This window comes from Bos javanicus, chromosome 8 (genome assembly GCF_032452875.1).
Source record: "Bos javanicus breed banteng chromosome 8, ARS-OSU_banteng_1.0, whole genome shotgun sequence".
In the NCBI taxonomy this organism is placed as follows: Eukaryota; Metazoa; Chordata; class Mammalia; order Artiodactyla; family Bovidae; genus Bos; species Bos javanicus.
Genome location: NC_083875.1, coordinates 47,139,806 through 47,151,978, shown reverse-complemented (window position 1 = coordinate 47,151,978; position 12,173 = coordinate 47,139,806). Strand labels below are relative to the sequence as shown.

The 12,173-nt window shown below is 40.1% G+C and overlaps 1 protein-coding gene and 1 pseudogene across 2 annotated transcripts in view; one reads left to right on the top strand and one right to left on the bottom strand.

Annotated features, from left to right (window-relative positions):
* Positions 1 to 12,173, top strand: part of KLF9 (KLF transcription factor 9) — a 100,200-nt gene that overhangs the window by 47,696 nt on the left and 40,331 nt on the right. The window lies entirely within an intron of this gene.
* On the bottom strand, positions 9,677 to 10,799 carry LOC133252683 (large ribosomal subunit protein eL36-like; annotated as a pseudogene).

The window sequence follows — 12,173 nt, the reverse complement described above, 5'->3', positions numbered from 1 at the left end:
CCTGCTCTCTGAAACCAGAGAAAAGCCCATGCAGCAAAAAGACCCAACACAGCCAAAAATAAACACAATCTTAACTAAAAAATTTGTAATGCTTATGTATGTATATGTACATATATACATGTATATATAAACACTCATTTATATGTGTATATATAAAATGTTTGCTTTACAGTCTTCTTGAAGTATACCTAATAAAGTGTTACAGTGATTGCCTCTGGGGAAGGGGAGGGGAGTCTGACGTAAGAGGGAGCCTTCCTTGTCTACCATTTCTGTACCATACATATATATTATCTTTTCATCCAAAATAAATTAGTTTTCACCAAAAGTAAATTACTTTTAAAATAACTTTCCAATAATTACAGCCAGTATTTGTAACTGTCACTAAATATATAATCAATGTTAAGGTAGAAGAGTCGTCGCTGGTTGAAAAATTGTGGAACCATGACTAGAAATACTCATTTCCCAACAAATCTGCTTGCTTCTGTATGATCATATCTGGCATTTGATAATACTCAAAGTGAATAAAGAGTGTGCTGTAGAAACTGGAGCAAGAAGCAACCCAAATTAAAATCATAAACACAGAAGAAAGGCGAATGTTAATAATATTAAAGAAGTACAAATAAAGAATAGGCAGGAGAGAACTTTTCGTCCACACCAATAAAGCCAAAAAAAAAAAAAAAATAAATGAGATACAGTGAGTTCAAGGGAGATTTAGGAGTCAGCATTAGAACAGTGGTCAGGTAGTCGAGCAATTTCTGGTACCAAATATTATAAGATCACAAACTCAGAAAGCAATTTATGAGAGGAAGGATAAGGCTTCCTTCAGTACAAGGTGCTATGGAGCCTCTGCAGGAACAGAATGGACCCTCCACCCCAAATTTGGTTCTGATGTCAAGATTAATGCCGCCTCCATGACACCAAGAGGTATGAAACGTTTATTATTTTTCTAACAAGACTTTCTGGAGAGAGCAGAGGAGGCTCCCAAGTCGATTCAAAATGGCTTGAGAACAAGGAGAGGAGTGGTGTGGGTTTTATCATGGTTAGGGGTGAGGTCAGGGTGAAGCTTCTTGCAGTGAGATTTGAACTACCTGCTGGCACCAAGGAGGGAGCGCCTGAGCTGCCCATCAGCTTGCCCAAGGTTGGGACACAGGAGTAGGCTTACAAGCCTCAGAAGTCTATCATCATCAACCAAGTCAGACTACTGCACAAGGTCCAAAGAATTTAGCATCATTTTTCATTATTCCATTTTCACGTGGAGAAGATGGAATGGGACAGAAAATTCTGAATTTCTACTGCCTTATGTTTTAAGATTGGTAAAAAGGAAGTATGGCTCTGGAGAGAAAAAAATACCCAATGGACAGTGTGAAAAAGGCATGGGAAAAAATGAGACAATTTGAAATGCCAGGCACTCTCAAACATGACGTAAGGGGTCTATGAATATGCAAGCAAGGTTACTAGTATGTCAGAAAGTGGCTACAGAATTTGAAGTTTCAGACAAAGATGGAAACTCATGGAAAAGGTTTTATACTAAAAAATAAAGCACCCTATTCATGTCAGTATTAAATTTGTTAATTTATATCCATTTCGCTTGGTAAATATTTGAGACGATAAAACCATTATAAAATCAAAGCTAGAAAATGTGTCTTGAACAAGATGGAAAACATGCTTTCTCCAGAAGAAGAGTAGGGAGGTCAGAGGTCAGTCAGATACAGAAATTCAGCAAGAAGGCAGTCAGTACACCAGGGCTCAGGCTCTGAAACAAGACAAGGCACACATGGATCTCGGTCTTGCCACTTATCCCCTGAGTAACTTTGAGTCAATAAGTAACTTGATTTTTTTTTTTTCTTTTTTAAGTCTTAGTTACCTCCTCTGCAAGCTGGACACGAGACTAGGACTTATACAGTGGTTGTAAGAATTAAATAAGATAGTATATATAACCTACTGAGCACAGGGTGTGGAGTTCAACCAGTGCTGGTATTAACATTAATATAAAAGATTTTGAGAGTACTTGGCAAAAAGTGGAGAGTGAGGGTGGCTCTGTTTTGGAACATACGTCGTCTCTAATCCCCAGGACAACACTGCAAGGCAGATACCATTACTATCTCCACTTTACAGATGCTGAAAGAGAAACAAAGGTGTTCTATCACTGCTCCAAGATAGGTACCGGTGCCAGCATCCAAGTACAGGTCTTCATGGCGCCAAAGCTCCCAGGCTGTCCCATACTAAGATGCATTGCTTTGCTACTCATTAATGGATACGTTTCAAGTGAGACAGAAGAGGAGAAACAATGGCCCTTAGAAAGAATAGAAATGTGAAAGTTTACAAATGTGTATGAGTCAGAAGAATGGAACCAGAATATAAAATACATTCGAGAATTTTTTTAAAAAAAAGGATGGAAAAATAATGGCCACATGTATATTGTTTTTTTAAAAAAACTGCAGTGCTTTTGGAAAATTTCTTGGCTAGGTGATAGAGGAAACTGTATGTAAATATGTAAAATGTTAAGGACAGCTTTTATAATTAAAACCTGTGAGAAAGAGATACGAAATGGCTTTAATAAAATTAAAGGTACTTTACCAGTAAGATAGTATTAGAAATGGAGTATCCTTTAAATGCTTCTTGGTAAAGTTCTAACTAAAGCAGGTTTTAATGGCTATAATCTTTTAACTGTTTTTTTTTTTTTTTTTTTTTAAAGGAGAGGTTGGTACACAATAAATGGAAAGAAGGCATTTACCAAAACAACTCCACTTACCTCATTTCCACATCCTTGTTCTTTTTGTTGATTTGGTTGGTGGTGGGGGAGGGGGGGTGGTCTCTTCAAATGACTTTTCCAAGACAATCTCAAAGGACATCATTGTTATTTGGATATACATACAAAATTTATACCAATAGCAACTAATCTTGGTCCTAGTTTTTAATATTCCTTGCATCTCACAGCTTGCTCCTCACTTTAAATTCCTCAACATTTAGTTTCTAAAGAGCCACCATGTTTGGAATTGAGCTGCAGAAAGAATGTGATGAGAATACAACATGAAAACAGTAATTGTGTACTACAATTCCAGAATATTACAAAGGCTGGTCAAATAGCAAAGTCCAAGCAAGAGAACAAGTCTTGGTGTCCGGTCTTGTGGTCCACCTGCTTTTCATGATGCTCCCTGAGCCATAACCCAGCCCTCTCTCCATACTCCTCCCCTGTGTTGCTGCTGCTGCTGCTGCTAAGTCACTGCAGTCGTGTCCGACTCTATGCGACCCCATAGACAGCAGCCCACCAGGCTCCCCCATCCCTGGGATTCTCCAGGCAAGAACACTGGAGTGGGTTGCCATTTCCTTCTCCAATGCATGAAAGTGAAAAGTGAAAGGGAAGTCACTCAGTCGCGTCTGACTCTTCACGATCCCATGGACTGCAGCCCACCAGGCTCCTCCATCCATGGGATTTTCCAGGCAAGAGTACTGGAGTGGGGTGCCATCGCCTTCTCCGCCTCCCCTGTGTTCTTAGACTCAAATCCAACAGAGAACTGTACTCCATGGTAACGCAGGCTCTCTGTAAAGACTTTACATCCATTTGGAAGCTATGGCTGAGGCAGGAGGATAGGTAAAGAAGAGAATTTTTCCACCTGACCTCCGTGGATGCTGGAGGCTTCCTGCTTATTTCTATAAAATGAATCCAGATTTATACAGAGTAGTTTTATATTGGGTTGGCCAAAAAGTTTGTTTGGATTTTTCCATAACATCTTACAGAAAACCACAAATGAACTTTTTGACCAATCTAGTATTTCCACATTAGAATATAAAAGTAGAATAGACCTAATCTCCTCAGAGACACAATATAATCAATTTATCAAGCTGGGTATCCTACTTGTTTATGTACTATTCAGTTCAGTTTGGCCGCTCAGTTGTGTCGGACTCTTTGCAACCCCATGGATTACAGCACGCCAGGCTTCCCTGTCCATCACTAACTCCTGGAGCTTACTCAACTCCTGTCCATCGGGTCGATGATGCCATCCAACCATCTCATCCTCTGTCGTCCCTTTCTCCTCCTGCCCTCAATCTTTCCCAGCATCAGGGTCTTTTCAAATGAGTCAGCTCTTCGCGTCAGGGGGCCAAAGTATTGGAGTTTCAGCTTCAGCATCAGTCCTTCCAATGAACACCCACGACTGATTTCCTTTAGGATGGACTCCAATACTGAAACTTCAATACTCTGGTCACCTGATGTGAAGAGCTGACTCATTTGAAAGACCCTGATGCTGGGAAAGATTGAAGGCAGGAGGAGAAGGGGACGAGAGAGGATGAGATGTTTGGATGGCATCACTGACGGGATAGACATGAGTTTGAGTAGGCTCCAGGAGTTGGTGATGGACAGGGAAGTCTGGCGTGCTGCACTCCATGGGGTTGCAAAGAGTCAGACACGACTGAGCGACTGAACTGAACACAGTCAAAGGCTTTTGCATAGTCAATGAAGCATAAGTAGATTATTTTTGGAATTCCCTTGCTTTTTGTGTGATCCAGCGGATGTTGGCAATTTGATTTCTGGTTCCCTCTGCCTTTTCTAAATCCAGCTTGTACATCTGGAAGTTCTGGGTTCACGTACTGCTGAAACCTAGCTTGAAGGATTTTGAGCCTAATCTTGCTAGCATGTGAAATGAATGCAATTTTATGGTAATTTGAACATTCTTTGGCATTGCCTTTCTTTGGGATTGGAATGAAAATTGACCTTTTCCAGTCCTTGGTCACTGCTGAGTTCTCCAAATTTGCTGGCATATCAAGTGCAGCACTTTAATAGCATCATTGGAAGGACTGATGCTGAAGCTCCAATACTTTGGCCACCTGATGCGAAAAGCCAACTCACTGCAAAACACCCTGATGCTAGGAAGAGTTGAGGGCAGGAGGAGAAAGGGGTGACAGAGGATGAGATGGTTGAATTGCATCACTGACTCAATGGACATGTGTTTGAGCAAACTCCGGGAGATAGTGAAGGACAGGGAAGCCTGCCATGTTGCAGTTCATGGTGTTGCAGAGTCAGAAAGGACTTGGTGACTGAACAACAAAAACAACCATGTTGATTTTAACCATTTCAATGAGTGTGTATCCAATTATAGTTTAATTCATTTCCCTAATGGCTAATGATGTTGAGCACTTTGTAATATGTTCATTTGTTTGCATATCTTCTTTAATGAGTTTTCTGTTAAAACTTTTTGCTTATTTAAAAACTTATTTTCTAAGACACATGTATCCCAGTGTTCACTGCAGCACTGTTTACAATAGCTGGGACATGGAAGCAACCTAGATGTCCATTGACAGATGCATTGATAAAGAAGCTATGGTACATATATACAATGGAATATTGCTTAGCCAGAAAAAGAAACACAGTTGAGTCAGTTCTATAGAATGAGGTGGATGAACCTAGAGCCTATTATACAGAGTGAAGAAAGTCAGAAAGAGGAAGATAAATATCGTATTCTAACACATATATGTAAAATCTAGAAAAATGGTACTAATAACCTATTTGCAGGGCAGCAATGGGGATGCAGACATAGAGAACAGATTTGTGGACAGTAGGGGGAAGAAGAGGGTGGGAAAAATGGGGAGAGTAGCATGAAAACATACATACTACCATATGTAAAATAGCCGGTGGGAATTTGCTATATGACTCAGGCAACTCAAGCCAGGGCTCTGTGATAACCTAGAGGGGTGGGATGGGATGGGAGGTGGGAAGGAGGTTCAGGAGGGAGGGTACATACATATGCCTATGTCTGATTCATACTGTTGTGTTGCAGAAACCAACACAATATTGTAAAACAATTATCCTTCAATTAAAAATATACTTTTTAAAAATTAGATTTAAAAAAAAATTTGAAAGTATTTTATATACTCTGGATATAAGCCCTGTATCAGATGTAGGCCCTGAAATTGTTTTGTAGCAGTTTGTGACTTTTTTTTTCTTTTTTGCAAATATCAGATTTTTATTTTTTAATTGAAATACAGTTGACTTACAGTGTTGTGTTAATTTCTGCTGTAAAGCAAAGTGATTCAGCCACATATATATACACATTCTTCTTTATATGATATTCCATTGTGATTTATCACAGATATTGAATACATCAGTTTCCTGTGCAATACAGAAGGACCTTGTTTATCCATTCTATATATTAATATAATAGTTTGCATTTGCTAACCCCAAATTTGGATTCCATCCCTCTCCTACCCCACTCCCCTTGGCAACCATAAGTCTGCTTTCTATGTCTGTGGGTCTGTTTCTGTTTTGTGGATACGTTCATTTGGGCCATATTTTAGATTCCATATATAAGTGATATCATATGGTATTTGTCTTTTTTTTATTTACCTCACATAGTATGATAATATCTAGTTCCATCCATGTTGCTACAAATGGCATTATTTTGTTCTTTTTCATGGCTTAGGCAGTACTCCATTGTACATCTGTACCACGTCTTCATACATTCATCTGCTGATGAGTGTTTAGATCATGTCCATGTGTTGGCCATTGAGAATAGTGCTGCTATGAGCAGAGGGCTTCTAAGCAGGCAGGTCAGGTGGTCTGGTATTCCCATCTCTTCCAGAATTTTCCACAGTTTATTGTGATCCACACAGTCAAAGGCTTTGGCATAGTCAATAAAGCAGAAATAGATGTTTCTCTGGAACTCTCTTGCTTTTTCCATGATCCAGCCAATGTTGTCAATTTGATCTCTGGTTCCTCTGCCTTTTCTAAAACCAGCTTGAACATCAGGAAATTCATGGTTCACATATTGCTGAAGCCTGGCTTGGAGAATTTTGAGCATTACTTTACTAGCGTGTGAGATGAGTGCAATTGTGCGGTAGTTTGAGCATTCTTGGGCATTGCCTTTCTTAGGGATTGGAATGAAAACTGACCTTTTCCAGTCCTGTGACCACTGCTGAGTGTCCCAAATTTGCTGGCATATTGAGTGCAGCACTTTCACAGCATCATCTTTCAGGATTTGAAATAGCTCAACTGCAATTCCATCACCTCCACTAGCTTTGTTCATAATGATACTTTCTAAGGCCCACTTGACTTCACATTCCAAACCTATATGCAGGTCAGGAAGCAACAGTTAGAACTGGACATGGAACAACAGACTGGTTCCAAATAGGAAAAGGAGTACGTCAAGGCTGTATATTGTCACCCTGTATTTAACTTATTATTTAGCTCTCTGTTCTGTTCCATTGATCCATTTTTGTGCCAATGCTACATTGTTTTGATTACTGTAACTTTGTGGTATTGTCTGAAATCTGACACAGGGTTATGTCTCCTGCTCTGTTCTTTTTTTTTTTTTTTCCTTCCAGATTTGCTTTGGCAATTCTGGGTCCTTTATAGTTCCTTAGAAAATTTAGGATTATTTTATTTATGTGAAAAATGTCATGGGTAATTTGACAGGAATGCTTTGGGTACTATGACCATCTTCACAATATTGACTCTTCCAGTCCAAGAGCGTGGGCTCTCTCCATTTTTTCTGAATCGTCTTCAATTTCCTTAGGGTGTCCCTGGTGGCTCAGATGGTAAAGCATCTGCCTGCAATGCAGGAGACCTGGGTTTGATCCCTGGGTCGGGAAGATCCCCTGGAGAAGGTAATGGCAACCCACTCTAGTACTCTTGCCTGGAAAATTCCATGGACAGAGGAGCCTGGTAGGCCACACAGTCCACTGGGTTGCAAAAAGTCAGACACGACTGAGCGACTTCACTTTCAATTTCCTTTATTAATGTTTTATAGTTGACAGCATATAAGTCTTCTACCTCCTTGACTACATTCTTCAGCCCAGTGTATCTCAGGTCTGGCTCTTCAGGGCACTGCCATACTGACCCCCAGTGGTGCCACGGCCAGACTTTGGGCCTAACCATGGTTTTGGTTGTTTCTTATCTGAACAACACAAGAGAAGGCTCTACACATGTACATCACCAGATGGCCAACACCGAAATCAGATTGATTATATTCTTTGCAGCTAAAGATGAAGAAGCTCTATATAGTCAGCAAAAACAAGACCAGGAGCTGACTGTGGCTCAGATCATGAACTCCTTATTGCCAAATTCAGACTTAATGAAGAAAGTGGGGAAAACCACTAGACCATTCAGTTATGACCTAAATCAAATCCCTTACGATTATACAGTGGAAGTGAGAAATAGATTTAAAGGACTAGATCTGATAGATGGATTGGCTGATGAACTGTGGACGGAGGTTCATGACATTGTACAGGAAACAGGAATCAAGATCATCCCCAAGAAAAAGAAATGCAAAAAGGCAAAATGGCTGTCTCAGGAGGCCTTACAAATAGCTGTGAAAAGAAGAGAAGCAAAAATCAAAGGAGAAAAGGAAAGATATAAGCATCTGAATGCAGAGTTCCAAAGAATAGCAAGGAGAAATAAGAAAGCCTTCCTCAGCAATCAATGCAAAGAAATAGAGGAAAACAATAGAATGGGAAAGACTAGAGATCTCTTCAAGAAAATTAGACATACCAAGGGAACATTTCATGCAAAGATGGGCTCAATAAAGGACAGAAATAGTATGGACGTAACAGAAGCAAAAGATATTAAGAAGAGGTGGCAAGAATACAAAGAAGAACTGTACAAAAAAGATCTTCATGACCCAGAGAATCACGATGGTGTGATCACTCACCTAGAGCCAGACATCCTGGAATGTGAAGTCAAGTGGGCCTTAGGAAGCATCACTATAAACAAAGCTAATGGAGGTGATGGAACAGAATTCCAGTTGAGCTATTTCAAATCCTAAAAGATAATGCTGTGAAAGTGCTGCACTCAATATGCCAGCAAATTTGGGACACTCAGCAGTGGCCACAGGACTGGAAAACGTCCATTTTCATTCCAATCCCAAAGAAAAGCAATGCCAAAGAATGTTCAAACTACCGCACAATTGCACTCATCTCACATCTAGTAAAGTAATACTCAAAATTCTCCAAGCCAGGCTTCAGCAATATGTGAACCGTGAACTTCCAGATGTTCAAGCAGGTTTTAGAAAAGGCAGAGGAACCAGAGATCAAATTGCCAACATCCACTGGTCATTGAAAAAGCAAGAGAGTTCCAGAAAAACATCTATTTCTACTTTATTGACTATGCCAAAGCCTTTGACTGTATGGATCACAATAAACTATGGAAAATTCTGAAAGAGATGGGAATACCAGACCACCTGACCTGCCTCTTGAGAAACCGGTATGCAGGTCAGGAAGCAACAGTTCGAACTGGACATGGAACAACAGACTGGTTCCAAATAGGAAAAGGAGTATGTCAAGGCTGTATATTGTCACCCTGCTTATTTAACTTACGTGCAGAGTACATCATGAGAAACGCTGGGATGGAAGAAGCACAAGCTGGAATCAAGATAGCTGGGAGAAATATCAATAACCGCAGATATGCAGATGACACCACCCTTATGGCAGAAAGTGAAGAGGAACTGAAAAGCCTCTTGATGAAAGTGAAAGAGGAGAGTGAAAAAGTTGGCTTAAAGCTCAACATTCAGAAAACGAAGATCATGGCATCCGGTCCCACCACTTCACGGCAAATAGATGGGGAAACAGTGGAAACATTGTCAGACTTTATTTTTGGGGGCTCCAAAATCAATGCAGATGGTGATTGCAGCCATGAAATTAAAAGACGCTTACTCCTTGGAAGGAAAGTTATGACCAACAGAGACAGCATATTAAAAAGCAGAGACATTGCTTTGCCAACAAAGGTCCGTCTAATCAAGGCTACAGTTTTTCCAGTAGTCATGTATGGATGTGAGAGTTGGACTATAAAGAAAGCTGAGTGTCGAAGAATTGATGCTTTTGAACGGTGGTGTTGGAGAAGACTCATGAGAGTCCCTTGGACTGCAAGGAGATCCAACCAGTCCATCCTAAAGGAGATCAGTCCTGGTGTTCATTGGAAGGACTGATGCTGAAGCTGAAACTCCAATACTTTGGTCACCTGACGCAAAGAGCTGACTCACTGGAAAGACCCTGATGCTGGGAAAGATTGAGGGCAGGACAAGGGGATGACTGAGGATGAGATGGTTGGATGGCATCAGTGACTCAATGGACATGGTTTTGGGTGGACTCCGGGAGTTGGTGATGGACAGGGAGGCCTGGCATGCTGCGGTTCATGGGGTTACAAAGAGTTGGACACGACTGAGTGTCTGAACTGTCTGTTTAATGAAATATTATCACATCTATTAGTGAACCTGTCCTACAGAGTGTGATCAAATCACTCAAACTGGTAATGGACCAGGACTTTATCAGGGTGACAAAACAAGTTGTATGGACAGTTTTGTGGTTGCTTATAATAACACGTTTCTTTCTTTTTTTTTTCTGGGAAGACGTATTGTGCAGAGGAGAAGGGCTCGATCCTCTTGGCTGCCCCTTTCCTCATGGCGACCAGGACGTTGCTCAGCTCCTGTCTCTTCCTTTTGTCGCAGATGTGTGTCCCCACCCTTTACTTGATGAACTTGAGTGCCCACTTGTCCTTGGAGACCTTGAGCAGCTCCATGTCCTGTCGCTCAGAAGGGGTGAAGCCCCACGCCTCCCAGAGCATGTCCCATATGAACTTGGTGTGTTCGGTGAGGCGTCCACAGTGGTAGCTGTGCCTCGGATCGCTCACGTTCTCGGTCATCTTGCGGCCCTTGTTGAGGCCCACAGCCATTTGGTAGCACAAGGCCATGGCTGTTGTTCTTCAGTGGCTGCCACAGCAGAAGTTGTAATAACGCTTAACAAATATATGTGCTAGGCAATATTTGATCTAAGACTTACTTTCATTGTATCCTTTTAAACAAGGTTGTGGGGAAATAGCTAACTCTCATCCATGTTGAATTTAGTTTTTTATTGCCAGTAGAATCACTAAGAGCTGTACATGAAATCATTGTCTTGAATCAGCTGGAAATAATTGGATGTATATTTTTAACAGCATGAACATCTTTCCAGTTCCTATAAAACACCTTAAAACGCATGTTCTTCTTTCACCTCTTGGAAGGTCCACAGTGATTATCCAGATTCTTTGTCTTCCTGAAGCCTTTCCAGTCCTCTAGCAGATCCTATCTCCTCTCAGTTCTGATAGTATTAAATTGCATATCACTGCATTTCAAAATTTGTCTTTGTGGTTCGCTTCATACCACTTGATAGACTTTCTTTAAAAATTTTTTTTTTTACCTGTTTTACCCTTTCACCTATTTATGTCACCTCCCGCACTCTACTACCACTGGAACCATCAGTTCAGTCTCTATGAGGTCAGATTTTTGGTTTTTAGTTGTTGTTTTGTTAAATTCATGATTTAAGAGAGATCATGCAGTATTCGTCTTTGTCTGGCATATCTCACTTGGCATAATGCCCTCAAGGTCCATCATATTATCACAAATGGCAAGATTTCAATCTTTTTTTATAACTGGATAATATTCCATTATATATATATATGTTTTTTTCACCTTTTCTTTATCCATACAACTGTTGCTGGACACTTAGGCTGCTTCCATATTTTAGATATTGGAAATAATGCTGCAGTGCATTTGGGGATACATTTATCTGTTTGAGCTAGTGTTTTTATTTTCTTCAGATATATACCCAGATGTGGAATTGCTGTATCATATAGTAGTTCTATTTTTAATTTTTTGAGAAACCTCAATGCTGTTTTTAATAGTGGCTGCACAAATTGTCATTCCCACCAACAGTGCACAAGTGTTCCCTGTTCTCCACATCCTTGCTAATAACACTTGCTATTTTTTGCATTTTTGATAACAGCCTTTCTGACATGTTTGAGATAATAACTTTGTGGTTTTGACTTGCATTTCCCAGATCATTAGTGATGTTGACGTTCTTTTTTAAACAATTTTTTAAACTGAAATGTTGATTTATGATGATGCCCTAGTTTGAGGTGTATAGCAAAGTAATACATATGTGTGTGTGTATTTCTTTTTTTTTCCCATTCTCTTCAATTGTAAGTTATTACAGATATTGAGTGTAATTCTCTGTGCTATACAGTAGGTCCCTTTAGGTTATCTATTTTATATATAGTAGTGTGTATATTTTAATCCAAACTTAATTTCTCTCTCCCCTTGCTTTTGGTAACCATAGTTTGTTTTCTAGGTCTGTGAGTCTGTTTTGTAAATAAGTTCATTTTGTGTGATGTTTTACAGCCCACATATAAGTGATATTATATGGTATTTGTT